Source organism: Coloeus monedula (assembly GCF_965178545.1).
Source record: "Coloeus monedula genome assembly, chromosome: 1".
Classification (NCBI taxonomy): domain Eukaryota; kingdom Metazoa; phylum Chordata; class Aves; order Passeriformes; family Corvidae; genus Coloeus; species Coloeus monedula.
In genome coordinates, this window is record NC_138781.1 from 62,500,331 (window position 1) to 62,513,754 (window position 13,424).

At 45.7% G+C, this 13,424-nt stretch overlaps 1 pseudogene across 1 annotated transcript; it reads right to left on the reverse strand.

The window, feature by feature from the left end:
• Positions 1-1,250: 1,250 nt before the first annotated feature.
• On the reverse strand, positions 1,251-6,090 carry LOC309571502 (DNA repair protein RAD51 homolog 1-like; annotated as a pseudogene). The gene is made up of 5 exons: positions 6,055-6,090; positions 3,670-3,787; positions 2,983-3,074; positions 2,233-2,332; positions 1,251-1,367 (listed from the first exon to the last, which is right to left on the reverse strand). The product of its transcript is annotated as a DNA repair protein RAD51 homolog 1-like (transcript).
• Positions 6,091-13,424: the final 7,334 nt, after the last annotated feature.

Here is a 13,424-nt window from a genome sequence, read left to right on the forward strand (position 1 = left end):
CACCACATCTTCCTCTGCCTGATGCCTTGAGAAGTATCCCTAAGGTGCCACCAAGAAAGGAGCCTCTTGCAGACACAGAGTCTTGGGACTCAGGGGAAAAAAAAAAGGAGTTTTCGGTATTTAGGATCTCCCACTCCATCAGCACTGATAGCAAACACAGCGGCCTCAGCAAGACACGGTGAGTCAGATCCTGTCTCACCTCGGCCTTTCCGCAGGTACAGTCTGACAGGGGGAGGAAAGACAATGGGCTAGAATGGACAGCCTACTTCCAGAAAATCATCATAATCCACAAACCATTAAGTAGAGCTTAAGGCAGTAAGAACTGCCTGAGATGTTAATTTCCCTGCAGACTGAGAGCCCAGATCGGCACTAAGGTGAAGTGCCATGAACAGACTATGGAAATCCCAGAAGTACAAGCTACTTGGCTAGTTCTATAAAACTGGGATATGACCATCTTTTGTCTCACCTGGTGGAGGAAGCAGGAGCGATGATATTCCTTCCGATGGGTTTTTTGGGATCTGCAGCAAATGTGGCAGCTCCGTCTACCTGTGCCACCACCCGGTTTGTGGAAATGATTGCCATACAGGAGAAACAACCAAAACCCAGTTATTTTTCACAATCAGAACAGAAAAGCAGGGAAAAAGGACACAGGGACACTCCTGGTGTCCATTACTGTGGGAGCAAGCCTCTCCAAACCAATGGGAGCAGAGACTGAGCAACAAAGCCCTTGGGACCAAATCTCTGGGCTTTGTAAGAAAAACAGTGAGTTTTACCTTGGCAATAAAACCCAGTTGATGTTCACCTCATCAGCCAGGTGCAGCACCATCCACAGGAAGCTGGCCAGGTGCACCTGCCTGGCAGAGAGCTCCCCCCCTTTCCTAGGAATCCATGCAGTACAGGGCCACGGCACTAGCCGTGATCAGCAGTATCTACCTGGTAAAGAGCAGGCAGGGCTGTAAGTCTTGGTTCCAACCCCAAGTTGCCTCCACAGGTCTCCTGGGAGCTTGGAAATCATCAGCACTGTTTCTACAGTTATAAATTGAGCTTCAAAGTTGCTCCTCAGGCTGGCACTGAGGAACCATTAATTCCCTGTGTTTGTACAGCCACATCAGCTGGAGCCAGTCACTGGCACCCAGAATTCCAGCAGGAAGACGTGCTGCTGACACCTGACTGTCCATGGAACAAGCTGTTTCCCTGGAGAAGCCAAAGGCTAATCCTATGTGGGCGCAAAGTCCATGAAATCAGTGTAATTATTGTGACTCAGCCATCATGGCCAAGGCCTGATCCAGCACCTGGGTCTGGTGATCAGTGTTAAAGTCCTGGCAGAGGCTGCATTGTCTAGGACATCACTGCCAGACAGGCCATACCTGCAAAATCAGGGAAAATAAAGGAATGAAACTTGAGTGACAACTTCATCTACATGAGTTAGCCAGGAGCTTTGCCAAAAGACTGGAATAAAAACTCACATCCCTGGGAGAGATAAAAACCGATGGAAAAAATGCAACATGTGGTGATGAAGAGAAAATGGAATGACTGGAACCATTTTAAACGGACAAGAAGAAACAGCCTCATGTGATACTAGGGGAGGTTTAGATTAGATACTAGGAAGTCTCTTAGTGGAAAGGCTGTCCATCCCTGGCAAGCTGCCCAGGGCAATGAGGGAGGTCCCATCCCTGGAGGGATTTAAAGCAGTGTTGATGTGGCACTTGGGGACACGGGACAGTGGCGGCCTTGGCAGCGCTGGGGGAATGGCTGGGCACCGTGATCTCAGAGGGTTTCTCCAACCTGAACAATTCCATTATTCCAAGGACACTGTATGTGGCCTGCACAGACACACCTGTGCCTGCTGCAAACATCATTTCACTTCCTCTCCTTTGCTTGCTTGCCAAATATTCCCTGGTGACAGGGAACATGGGAGCACTCCTTGCTGCAGGAGAAGCCAGCAGGATTAGATGAAATTCCTTTCAGAAAGAGCTAACAGGATCCAGCCAGTAGTGTCCCCAACTGCTTGGGAACCTCCCATTCCCTTCCAGTAGCAAAAGAGAGGGAAATCACCTCGTGCTGAGGAGCAATGACATGAGAGCTATGGGGACAGACTGGCAGAGATGGGAGAAAAAGATCAACACCAGTGGTATGCAAAGGGAACACCTGCCAAATCAACCTCCAGGAACTGTGGAAAACATCTTCCAACTGAGTAGTGAGTCAATATATTCCTGTCCTCCAATCACAGACCTTTCAGCCACAGCCAGGAGCTGCTCTGGATGGAAGGTCCCCTCCTCCAAAAGTCCATGGATGTGGCTTTTCCCTCGCCACCCTCACGGTCCATGGGGAGCTAAAGGAGAAGGAAAGGAATGAAAAGGGAATAAAGTATCTATAAATACAGCAGATATTGCCACATGCCCTTACAAAAAACAATATCCCAAGTTATTATGATTAAAGTCCCATTTAGCAGGCAAAAGCAAGAGGAGAGATTCCTGGTTCCCATCTCCAACACCTTCTTTGTAGTACCTGTCACCCCAGAGTGCCAGGACAAGGGGAAATGGCTTCCCACTGACAGAGGGCAGGGATAGATGGGGTATTGGGAAGAAATTATTCCCTATGAAGGTGCTGAAGCCCTGGCAGAAGCTGCCCAGAGAAGCTGTGGCTGTCCCATCCCTGGCAGTGCTCAAGGCCAGGTTGGATGGGGCTTGGAGCAACCAGGTCTAGTGGAAGGTGCCCCTGCCCATGGAACTGTATGGTCCCTTCTAACCCAAACTATCCCAGGATTCCATGATTCCACACAAGAGAACAGGTGCTCAGCTTTGAGCTAGGAAGTTTAGGGAGTCAACAAAATTATCAAATTAAGTCCAAGCCTCTAATATTTTATGGAATAGCAACCTCTAGAGAGTAAACACTTTGAAAGTCAAGGAAAGTGCCCAAATTAGCAAATATCCCAAAGCTGTGGTTTCTGAATACTGGATTGTAGTGAAGTGAACCACCCACCTGACAGGCGACTGCCTGGCTGTGACACAGCTGAGTCTTCCCAGTATAGAATTCCCTGCATAATTTTGTTATGGACCCCGTTTCTGTTTTTCCTGAGGAGAAAATAACAATAATGACGAATAATAAGAATTAAAAGGTCGCATGCTAAAGGTATAGATAGATAAATAGATAGATTGATAGATAGATACATACATACATACATACATAGATGTATATATACACCACATATAAAATATTACATTTATAGTTAAACACTTAATTTGGCTGAAAGTTTTAAAACTGACTGGGAAAAGTGGTTGTCATCCTGAGGGTTGTTCAAGCTGTAGATAAGAAGTTCAGGTATGTTTCTGAAGATGCTGAAGAGCTGAAATTACTTGTTTTAATTTTTGGATTACCACAGCACTGGGGAGATGCTGATACCTGGTTTTGTTTTCCCTAAGTATGTCAGGGACTTAAATAAACCAGAAACATCCAAAAATGGACAGCTCTTGGTCTTGCATCATAACTAAAAGGGTTAAAACTATTTCTGCAGCTTTTAAAATAAAAGCAGTTATTCAAGAGAGTCCTAGAGGTCTTTCATCCAACAACAACTTGTCTTACGTTGTTCCATGCAAGGATCATGTTCATGGGAAAAGCCCACCCAAATAACTGAGCTTCAGCAGGAAAGAGAAATAATAAAATGCTGACCTTCAAGCAGTTTATCGAGCTCTTTGGAGCCAGTAGTGATCTGGATGATCTCTGACCATTGCTAGTGGAATTCTGTGGCTGTGGTGAAACCTGTGGGAATTAGTTTGGCTGCCTCAGCCTGAGGGAAAACCAAACTCATCATTGCCAGGAGAGTTCATGCCATTCATTAACCCCCCCGTAATTATTATTTCCTGCCTTGTGGAGAGGCACCTGTATCATTCCATGCAGATTTTACTTTATAGACCTTCCTTGAGTTAGTACCTCTGAACATAACTGAAATTCTGCTCTGAGAAAAAGCTCCAATAACCCTTTTGTCTGTTTTATGGAAATACTCTCCCCTTGAACTCATCTCTTCTCTTCCCTGAGCTTCAGGGACTTGCTGGTCCTGGGATTTCATCAGGAGAGCACTGAGTGGGTGGGATACCCAACCTGAATAACTGTAGAAAGGCACGTCCAACCCTGGAGCAGACGGGCTGGAATGTTGTCTGAGTACCAAACACCACAGCGCCAAGCATCAGCTGTCTGGAGATGCTCTGGATTGCACTTCACAGCCTCAGTCAATCCCCACATGGGAAAGACAAGTGTTTTTTCCTCCTCTGAGAGAGGAAAACACACGATAGCAAGGGGTCTCCCAGCTGACCTGGTACTCATGGGCAGCTGTATCACTGAACAGGATCTTCCATTGTGTCTCTCAGTGCTTCTGGAAAATACTGCAAGCCTTGTGGGTCTGGGGTTTAAAAGCTACTTTTGGGTCAGCAAAAAGGTCTCTGGCTGGGATAATTCACTGAATTCACTGATAGATCCTGAAATCTGTTTCAAAGTGCATAAAAATGTCGCGATACGGTCGCGAGACAGTCGGCGATGAAAGAGACAGGGCAGATTGCTTGGATGCAATAAGCCGATTTTATTGATACAGGGTCGGGTTTTTATACCTTTCAGTTATATAAGCAGTTATATAAGCAGCAATCTCTATAACAACCATATCTATGTTTCTTAATAACATTGCAAAACTAGAAGCTAGCACTAACTATCACAGGTACATACCAAGCATACCTTTTATGCTGACTGTTTCATTACAGGCCTTACTGCCTGCCATGGTTTGCGGCCTAGCAGCGTTAGCGCATCTACTTCTGACATGAGTTTAGCAGTGCTCTCACTTCTGCTTTCTAGCTGCATCTCCACATCTCCCCCTTTCTTATCCACAAGTAAAATTTTCTTTGTTGACTTATCGATCAGTCTCTGAACACATTGCAAAACACATGGCAGACAAATTATTATAAGCAACAGCATGGCTAAAATATAAATTCCTGCTTTAGCTAAATGCTTAAGCCAGCCAGTAAGTCCCCATCCTCCAAGTATGCTTCCAAGCCAGTCGTTATCATTCACAACTCTCAATTTGTTAACACTATTCCGAAGGGCTTGGATGTTAGCGTGAATAGACAGGGAGTGATCAGACAGGTTCATGCAGCATAAGCCTTCAAATTCATCATAGCCGTGTCCATGCGCTAAAAGCAAAAAATCAATTGGAGCTCTATTCTGCAGTGTAGCATGTCTTATGCTATCTACGTCTGTTAATAAGCCTGTTAAAGCAGAGCTAGTGGCATTAGTTTGTTTTGCAAGCCAGCAGCCAAGGTTATTCAAAGTTTTCCGAGAATGAGCCGTTCCGATAGATGGAATGATAGAGATGCAAACACTCGGGCTCCCAAGTTCCAAGATTGAACATTATCATCACAATCTTGGCTATATGTGTGTGTGTTGCTTTTTTGCTCGCACCAGTTTATGCATAAAAGGCAAGTTCCTTTGAAAAGAGTGAAACATAGTTAGTCGTCCGAAAGTACAGGGACCTCCTATAGCTTTGCCTGGTATTGCCTTCCATGCTCTGTTTCCACATATCAAAAATATATTGTCTAGCAGTCCAATAGCATCACTTCCAGGAGTGACTGGTTGGGGCAATGTATGGTTACACCAGGCAGAAGCATTGGTGTAAATTCCTGTTCCTGAAACATCTAAGCCAAATTTTCTGCTGGGGCGGTTAGTATAGTTTAGATAAAAACGTGCCAAAGACTGCGTAGACCCAAAGATGTCTAATTCTTGGGGCTGCATAGGGAGAGGGGGAAAATTAAGGACCTTTTTAATCCTAAACTCCTGTCATTAGAAAAGTACCATCCGGCTGATTCACCAGCCCTTTTTCGCCAACTTTCTTGGCACCACCAGGTTGGCTCAATTCGGCCCATAGCCAAACTGTCAAATTGAATAAGGTATCCCATTCACTTTTCACTAAGGGCATAGCCACCAAACAGGTCTGGAAAGGGTCACCAGGGGAGGTCATAGATAGGCACAGCATAGACTCATTTAAAGATTCAGCAAGCGTAAGCCAAACATTACGTTCTGGGAGGGGTGGCATTGCGGCCACTTCTCCATCGTCGAGAAGGAGCCCTACTAAGAGAGCTAGTCTGAGAAGGCATGTCTGTCTCCCAAAGATACCATTGTGGAGGCCAGCCATAACCGTATCCACACACAAATTTTAAAACAAGACAGTTACTATAGGATTGGCATAAAGGATCACAGCGTGGACAATTGCTACGGCAGCGATGCGATATGCAATACCACCGCTTTTGACACTTTCGACACTGACACAAAACCCACACTTGATGAAAGTAATTTTTACAAATAAAACAAGGAATAGGATTGCTCTCAAGTCCGAGTTTCTCCTTAAACTGTTCCCAGTACTGTTCACTGAGAGAGACTTGACCTGCAATTATATTTTGTACTTCTATTGGAGTGGGTCGTCCCTGGAAATCAAAAAGAGGTGTAAAGTCAATAAATCCTCTGGAATTAAGTAGAAGCTGGCCGAGCTGATGATCGGAGACATCAGAAAGAGGTGTAACTCGAGGCAGAGGCTGGGATGGCCGGGGTCTCTGCTGATAGTGTGCCAGGGTGATCGAGATCCTCAAAGTCCTCAGGAGAAGCTTTTAAGGATTCTCTGAAGGGTCTCACGCTCTTGGCTGGGATCCTCCTCGGGCCACTCTCTGTAGAAACACAGGCAAAACCCCTTCCCCATGTGATGAGGGGATAGGGTCCCAGGATCTTACCTGTTTCTGGGTCCTTAACAAGGACTGGGGCCTTCTGTTTGACTTCTAACTGTCAGTTACTGCCGAAGTGCCTTACAATTGGGGGGTTGGGATCCATCAGGGAGCAATTTAAAAAGTTGAATACATACAATGCTTTCTGCAAGCATTCAGCTATGGTAGCATTCCCCATTCCCCCTTTCTGTTGTAATAAAAGACATTTAAGTGAACTGTGGGCTTGCTCAATAATAGCTTGGCCCGTGGAGGAATGAGGAATCCCCATTTTGTGTTTAACTCCTCAAAGGGCAAGAAAATTTGCAACTCTCTGCGAGATATACGCTGGACCATTATCAGTTTTAATCTGTGAAGGAATTCCCAAGACTGCAAAGGCACTAGAAAAATGACGGCAAACATCTTTTGCCGATTCCCCTGTATGACAGGATGCAAACAGAGCACCTGAAAAGGTGTCTGTAGAAGAATGTATATATTTAAGACTGCCAAATTCAGGAAAATGAGTAACATCTGTTTGCCAAATTTCGAGGCTCTGGAGTCCTCCAGGGTTAACACCTCCAGCTAGAGAAGGAAAGGAGTGTCTTTGGCAGTCTGGGCACACAGCCACAATGTTAGAGTCTTGGCGAGAAGACAAAGCAGAAGTTCTCGCAAGTGCAGCAGCATTTTGATGAAAAAATGAGTGGCTGATTTTTGCTTGGGAAAAGCAATCAGGGACTGCTTGCGCAGGTAGCGTAAGTAAATCCGCTTGGCGGTTCCCTTCTACAATGAAACCAGGTAAGGTAGTGTGAGATCTAACATGCATCACAAAATATGATTGTTGTCTGTTATCTAAAAGAAAAACAAGCTGTTGTAACCAATAAAACAAATCTGCATTAGGCACATCTTTCAACACAGCAGCTTCAGCTCTTTCCACAAGTCCTGCAACATAAGCAGAATCAGTTATTAGGTTAAAAGGAATAGACCAGCGTTCAAAGGCTCGTACAATGGCCGCTAATTCAGCAATTTGAGGAGATCCTGAAACAGTGGTGACATCTGAGTCCCATCGGTTGAGATTCGAATTCCACCACAACGTCACAGATTTGTGGCTGCGACCTGAACCATCCGTAAAAACAGTTAATGCTTGCAAGAGAATTTCGCTTCTTTTGGGTTGTGTTAGAAGATTGAATCCTGCTGCTACAAGCTTGTGTTTCGGGGGGTGTGTGGAAAGTTGTCCAGCAAAGTCGGTAAGAGCCATCTGAAACACTTTGGACTGTTGATAAAGCCATTGTAAATAAACAACAGTAACAGGCAGATAAATCAAACAGAAATCAACACCTGCAAGTGTAACAAGTCTCTGTCTAGCTTTTACAATAAGCAGAGCAAACATTTCATGTTGGGTACTGACAGTTTTAGACATGTGATGTGGCAGAAAAATCCATTCAATAATTAATAGAGGGTCTGGCAAGTTAGGGTCCCACTGAAAAATTAAAGCGTGGGGTTGCTTAGCTGGATTTAAAATGATTAAGGAAAAAGGCAGCTCTGGAGCCCAACAAGCCGCTTGCTGATTTGAGATAGCATCAGCTACCTTTTGCAATGCCTGGCGAGCTTCCAATGTAAGCTGCCGAGGTGATAGTAAATCAGGCTCTCCTTTTAACAGAGCAAACAGAGGGCTCAAGTCTGCGTTTGAGATTCCTAACAGGGGACGAACCCAGTTAATTGTCCCCAAAAGTTTCTGAGCATCATGCAAAGTAGAAATGTTTGTTTGAATTTGTAAAGGCTGAGGAGAAATACTCTGGGTCCTAATTCGCCAGCCCAGGTATTTCCAAGGGGGTTGATGCTGAATTTTTTCAGGAGCAACACAAAGTCCTGCTTGAGTTACAGCCTTACTGACAAGGGCTAAGGCTTTCTCCATGACTTCTTGTTTTTCTGCAGCAATTAAAATGTCATCCATATAGTGATACAAAAGTGTATCAGGCATATGTAAGCGAATGGGACTGAGGATCTTTGCAACAAACCACTGGCAAATAGTGGGGCTATTCTTCATGCCTTGGGGCAGGACAACTCAGTGATACCTTTGCAAGGGTGCCTGCATATTAGTGCTTGGGACAGAAAAGGCAAATTTTGGTGCATCATCAGGATGCAAGGGAATGTCAAAAAAGCAGTCTTTTAGATTAATGACTGTCAAGTGCCAATCACGGGGGATCATGGTAGGAGATGGGAGACCAGGCTGAAGGGCTCCCATGTCCTCCATAGCAGCATTAATTTTGAAGAGATCATGGAGCAAACGTCACTTGCCAGATTGTTTTTTAATAACAAACACAGGTGAATTCCAAGGACTGGTAGAGGGGACTATGTGTCCCTTTTGAAGCTGTTCCTAGACCAATTGAGTGAGTGCACGCAGTTTAGGCAATGGTAGGAACCATTGATCCACCCAAATGGGTGTCTCTGTTTTCCAGGTTAATTTCAGGGTGTCGCGTGCCTCAATGGTCCCTATTAAAAATCCGATTGAATTCTGAAACCCCATTGTGAGAGTACGTCCCGTCCCCATAACACTATAGGCACAGGTAGAACAAATGGCCTTATGTTGGGGAAGATGAAACAGGAAAGCCTTATAAATATGATTGCCTGACAAAAGATTTTGGGAATATGAAAACTACAAGCGACATCGAAATGAAAGCCACCTTTGAGATACCAGGTTACTGAACAACTGGAAAACAATGGTATGGCCGACTGAAGGTCATCCCCTCTTGATTGAACAATACCCTCTGCTTGCAGGCAGGTCCAAGGGTCAGAGCAGACCCTACTAGCTCAGCAGAAGGGGTCCAAAGAGTAGTTTTTAGAAGTTAAGATGTAACATTCTATGGTAACATAAGAACTCTTATAGGCTGTATGTAAATGCTATAGGATTTGTATCTTGTATTAGATTGGTTAGTGACAATTAGAATATTCAGTACAGAAGATGATTTATTGTATTGTAACCAGGACTTCACACACATTCTCATTCCTCTCTCTCTCTTATTCCACTCTTACTTACATCCACTCTACTTACTTGCTCTTACTTTTACACTCTTGCTCTCTTGGGCCTGCTCCGAGCTGCGGCTGGCAGCTCTAAGCAGTGCCCCTGTACCCACGCCCTTGGCAATAAACCGCATGTTCCAAGATCTGACTTCAGAGATCTCTCGTCTCCGTCAGTCCCGACTGTCCGACCCACCCCAGAGCTCCCGCAGCCTTACAGAGGCTTTGTGGTTTTCTGGTCCTGTTACCTGAATCAAATGGCGACTTTAATAACTGTGACTACTGCCTCCTATTCCGGTGAGGGCCATAGGCACCTCCATAAGGGCCCAGTTAGGGGGCCACTTATCTTGAGAAATGACAGTAACGTCAACTCCAGTATCTAGAATACCAATGAGTGTTATTCGCTGTCCCTGCAATGACAGGGTGCACTGACAGGTAGGACGCTTATTAGAAATTGTTTGTGCCCATAGTATTTGTGGGGTCATTACAAAACCAGGCTCTCTCACCTTGGTATTATATTTTTCTACAGTGGATGGTGAATCACATGGGAGAGGAATTAATTTAGCAACACAGGTACCCTGTGGGATAAAACATGGAGGATTAGAGGTCCAAGCTATGATTTTAAGTTCATCTTTAAAATTTAAGTCTATAACTACAGGGAAAACAGAAAGTCCTAGAAGGCTGTCGGAGGACTTTCCTAAGAGTAGGGTACTCTTTTGTGGTCCTAGTGGTCCAAAAATTCCTGTAGGAAGCAAATGAATAGAAGAATTGTTTAACGTTACTGTGGTTGAGGTGTGTAGGTCCAATCCGGCACTCTCTGCAGTTGCTGGGCGAAGACTTGAGGGACACTGCTGCTGGACATCTGTGAGGCTGGCATCTGGGGAGCAGGCATCTGCAGGGCAGGCATCTGCAGGGGCGGCTGGGGCATCCGTGTCAGAGCGTGGCGCCACTGTCCCACGCCCTGGTTCCAGTTTCCCTGGTATCCTTGGAGCAGGTGACCTTTGGAATCATACTTAGAGCGACGTTGGTTAGGGGAATGTGGGCCTCTACGGCACCGGGCACACATCCTGCTAACCATCGTCACCCCAGGTTTATCTCTTTTTGGAGCAGGGCAGTCTCTTTTCAAATGACCAGGTTTGCCGCAGCTGAAACAGACTCCTGAAGTTGCAGGGGGCCCTCTCATGGCTGCAAGGGCTGCAACCATGGCTGAACATTGGTGTTCCATGGTGCCAACATGATTGCATGCCTCAATCATTTTGACTAAAGTAGGATTCTGGTTAGGCAGAGACTTAAGGAGTTTTTTACAGTCTGCGTTGGCATTTTCAACAGCAAGCTTCAACAGCAAGCTTCAATAGCAAAATACACAAGCTGCTGAGTTATCAATTTGGCGTTTGAGCGCCTGCTTAAGTCGGTCGATAAACTGCATATAGGATTCTTGGGGCCCCTGGACAACGATCGTAAATGATTTCTGAGGCGTCTTTGCATCAGGGACCTTCAGGAAAGCTTGGCGAGCCGCGTTTCGGACTCCTTCAAGAGCTTCCTGAGGAATGTCTCGGGCTTGGACATTAGGGTCAATATATGGTCCCGTTCCCATAAGCTGTCTAATTGTGAGAGCCGCCAGGGTCTGATTAACGTGACCCACATAAGTTAGAAGCAGATCTTGTAGACCTTTTTCCCACTCCTTTTCCCATAAAGCGTTTTGAGTGGGAGACAGCAGCAGCCGTGCCAAAGTTTTTAAATCATATGGTGTCATAATATGAGCTGCAAGCACAGAATCTAGCAAAGTCACAAAATACGGTGAACTGATGCCGTGCTCTGTGGCTGCCCGCCGAAGCTCTTTGATCTCTGAAAAAGATATTTGTTCCCAATGGGCATTCCGTTTTCTCGGTCCCGTATACAAGACCGGTGCCACAATCTTGTCTGCAAAGTCTAAGTCCCCTTCTTTTAATGCTTGTTGTTTCAAGCTAACCCAGGTCTCGTGAGGGTCAGGGGGAAACAAATCTGACTCTTTTTCAGGGTCAATGGATCCGGGGTCAAAAGGATCCTCTCCTTCATCCTCGCTGCTGTCAGCTGGACTGTAACCAGCGGCAAATGCTCTTACAGGTTGCGAGGAGCCCTTCTCCTCAGGAACTGTAAAAGCTCCCACCGCTGTTTTTGTTGCAAGGGGGGCTGAAGCTTTTGGTGAAGAAGGCAGAGTCTTTTCAGTTTGTAAAGAGTTCTGAGGCTCCACTTCTGTGGAGGGGGGGCAAAGGGCATCCCCATTATCTTTAGCAAGAGATTTTTCTTGAGCTTTTAAAGCTTCAAAAATTATTTTCCAGGAGGAAATAATTTGTGCTGCATTTTTATCACCATTAGCCGCAGCATTCCAAAGTTCCACTCCTACTTTATCCCATAAATCTGCCGTAAAAATCGTGGACTGGGTTACTCCTTCTAATTTAGAAGCAGTCCATTGAAGTATAGTTTTTAAATCGTGCACAGGCAAAGATTTGCCTTGCTTGTCAAGCAGTGTAGACATAAGCACAAGCATGTCTCTTTCTGGGGTGGTCATCCCCTGACCCTGGCCCATAGTTCCCTGCAGCGACTCACCTCTTTTCCAGAGGATCAATTGCCGGCCGGCGTGGCTCCCGCTCCCCTGCGGCTTAACCTTCGGCAAAGTTACTGAAGTTCTGCAGGGCGTTGCCAACTGTCCCGTAGGAGTAGCCCAGTCCTCACACGGGGCACCAGTTGTCGCGATACGGTCGCAAGACAGTCGGCGATGAAAGAGACAGGGCAGATTGCTTGGATGCAATAAGCTGATTTTATTGATACAGGGTCGGGTTTTTATACCTTTCAGTTATATAAGCAGTTATATAAGCAGCAATCTCTATAACAACCATATCTATGTTTCTTAATAACATTGCAAAACTAGAAGCTAGCACTAACTATCACAGGTACATACCAAGCATGCCTTTTATGCTGACTGTTTCATTACAGGCCTTACTGCCTGCCACGGTTTGCGGCCTAGCAGCGTTAGCGCATCTACTTCTGACATGAGTTTAGCAGTGCTCTCACTTCTGCTTTCTAGCTGTATCTCCACATAAAAACCCAAAGGAAAAGATGCTGAGCACACAGAAGTTCAAGGTGCTTCAGGCACAGCTTCCCTGAACCACATGGAAATGATCCCAAGCCTGGCTTTGGGCTGCCCCCCCTGCACATTGCATTCTCAGAGCAGCCCCAGAAGGCCAGGGAGAAAGGAATGGGTGTTGGAGGCCCTCTGGGAACCCCCAGCCCTACTTCCAGTGAGAAATGACACTGTCGGTGCCTGCAGCCCTGTGCTGGTTTGGCCAAATTTAGAAATATATCCTCTGAGAGAAGACAGGTTACAAACCACCCCTCCCTCACCAGGTTTGGGGGAAAAAGAAACTTTTTCCTTGAAGGAAAGAGAAAGAGATAAAAACTATTTATTTAACAAACACACGGGAGAAGGATAATACTGCTAAATAATAAAATCTTTCACTGTGGAGAAAAACCTGGAAAAATGTTTGAGTCCTCCCTTTGGTCTCCCTCCTCCTCAGAGCTGGGACTTGGCCCAGGGCCAGGCCCTTGGTGCTCGGTAGAAAGTCCTCCCGATGTGTTCTGATATTGAAGCAGTCCAGCAGAGAAGAAGGGGAAAAAAATTGGAGTCCCAGGAAAACAAAGTTC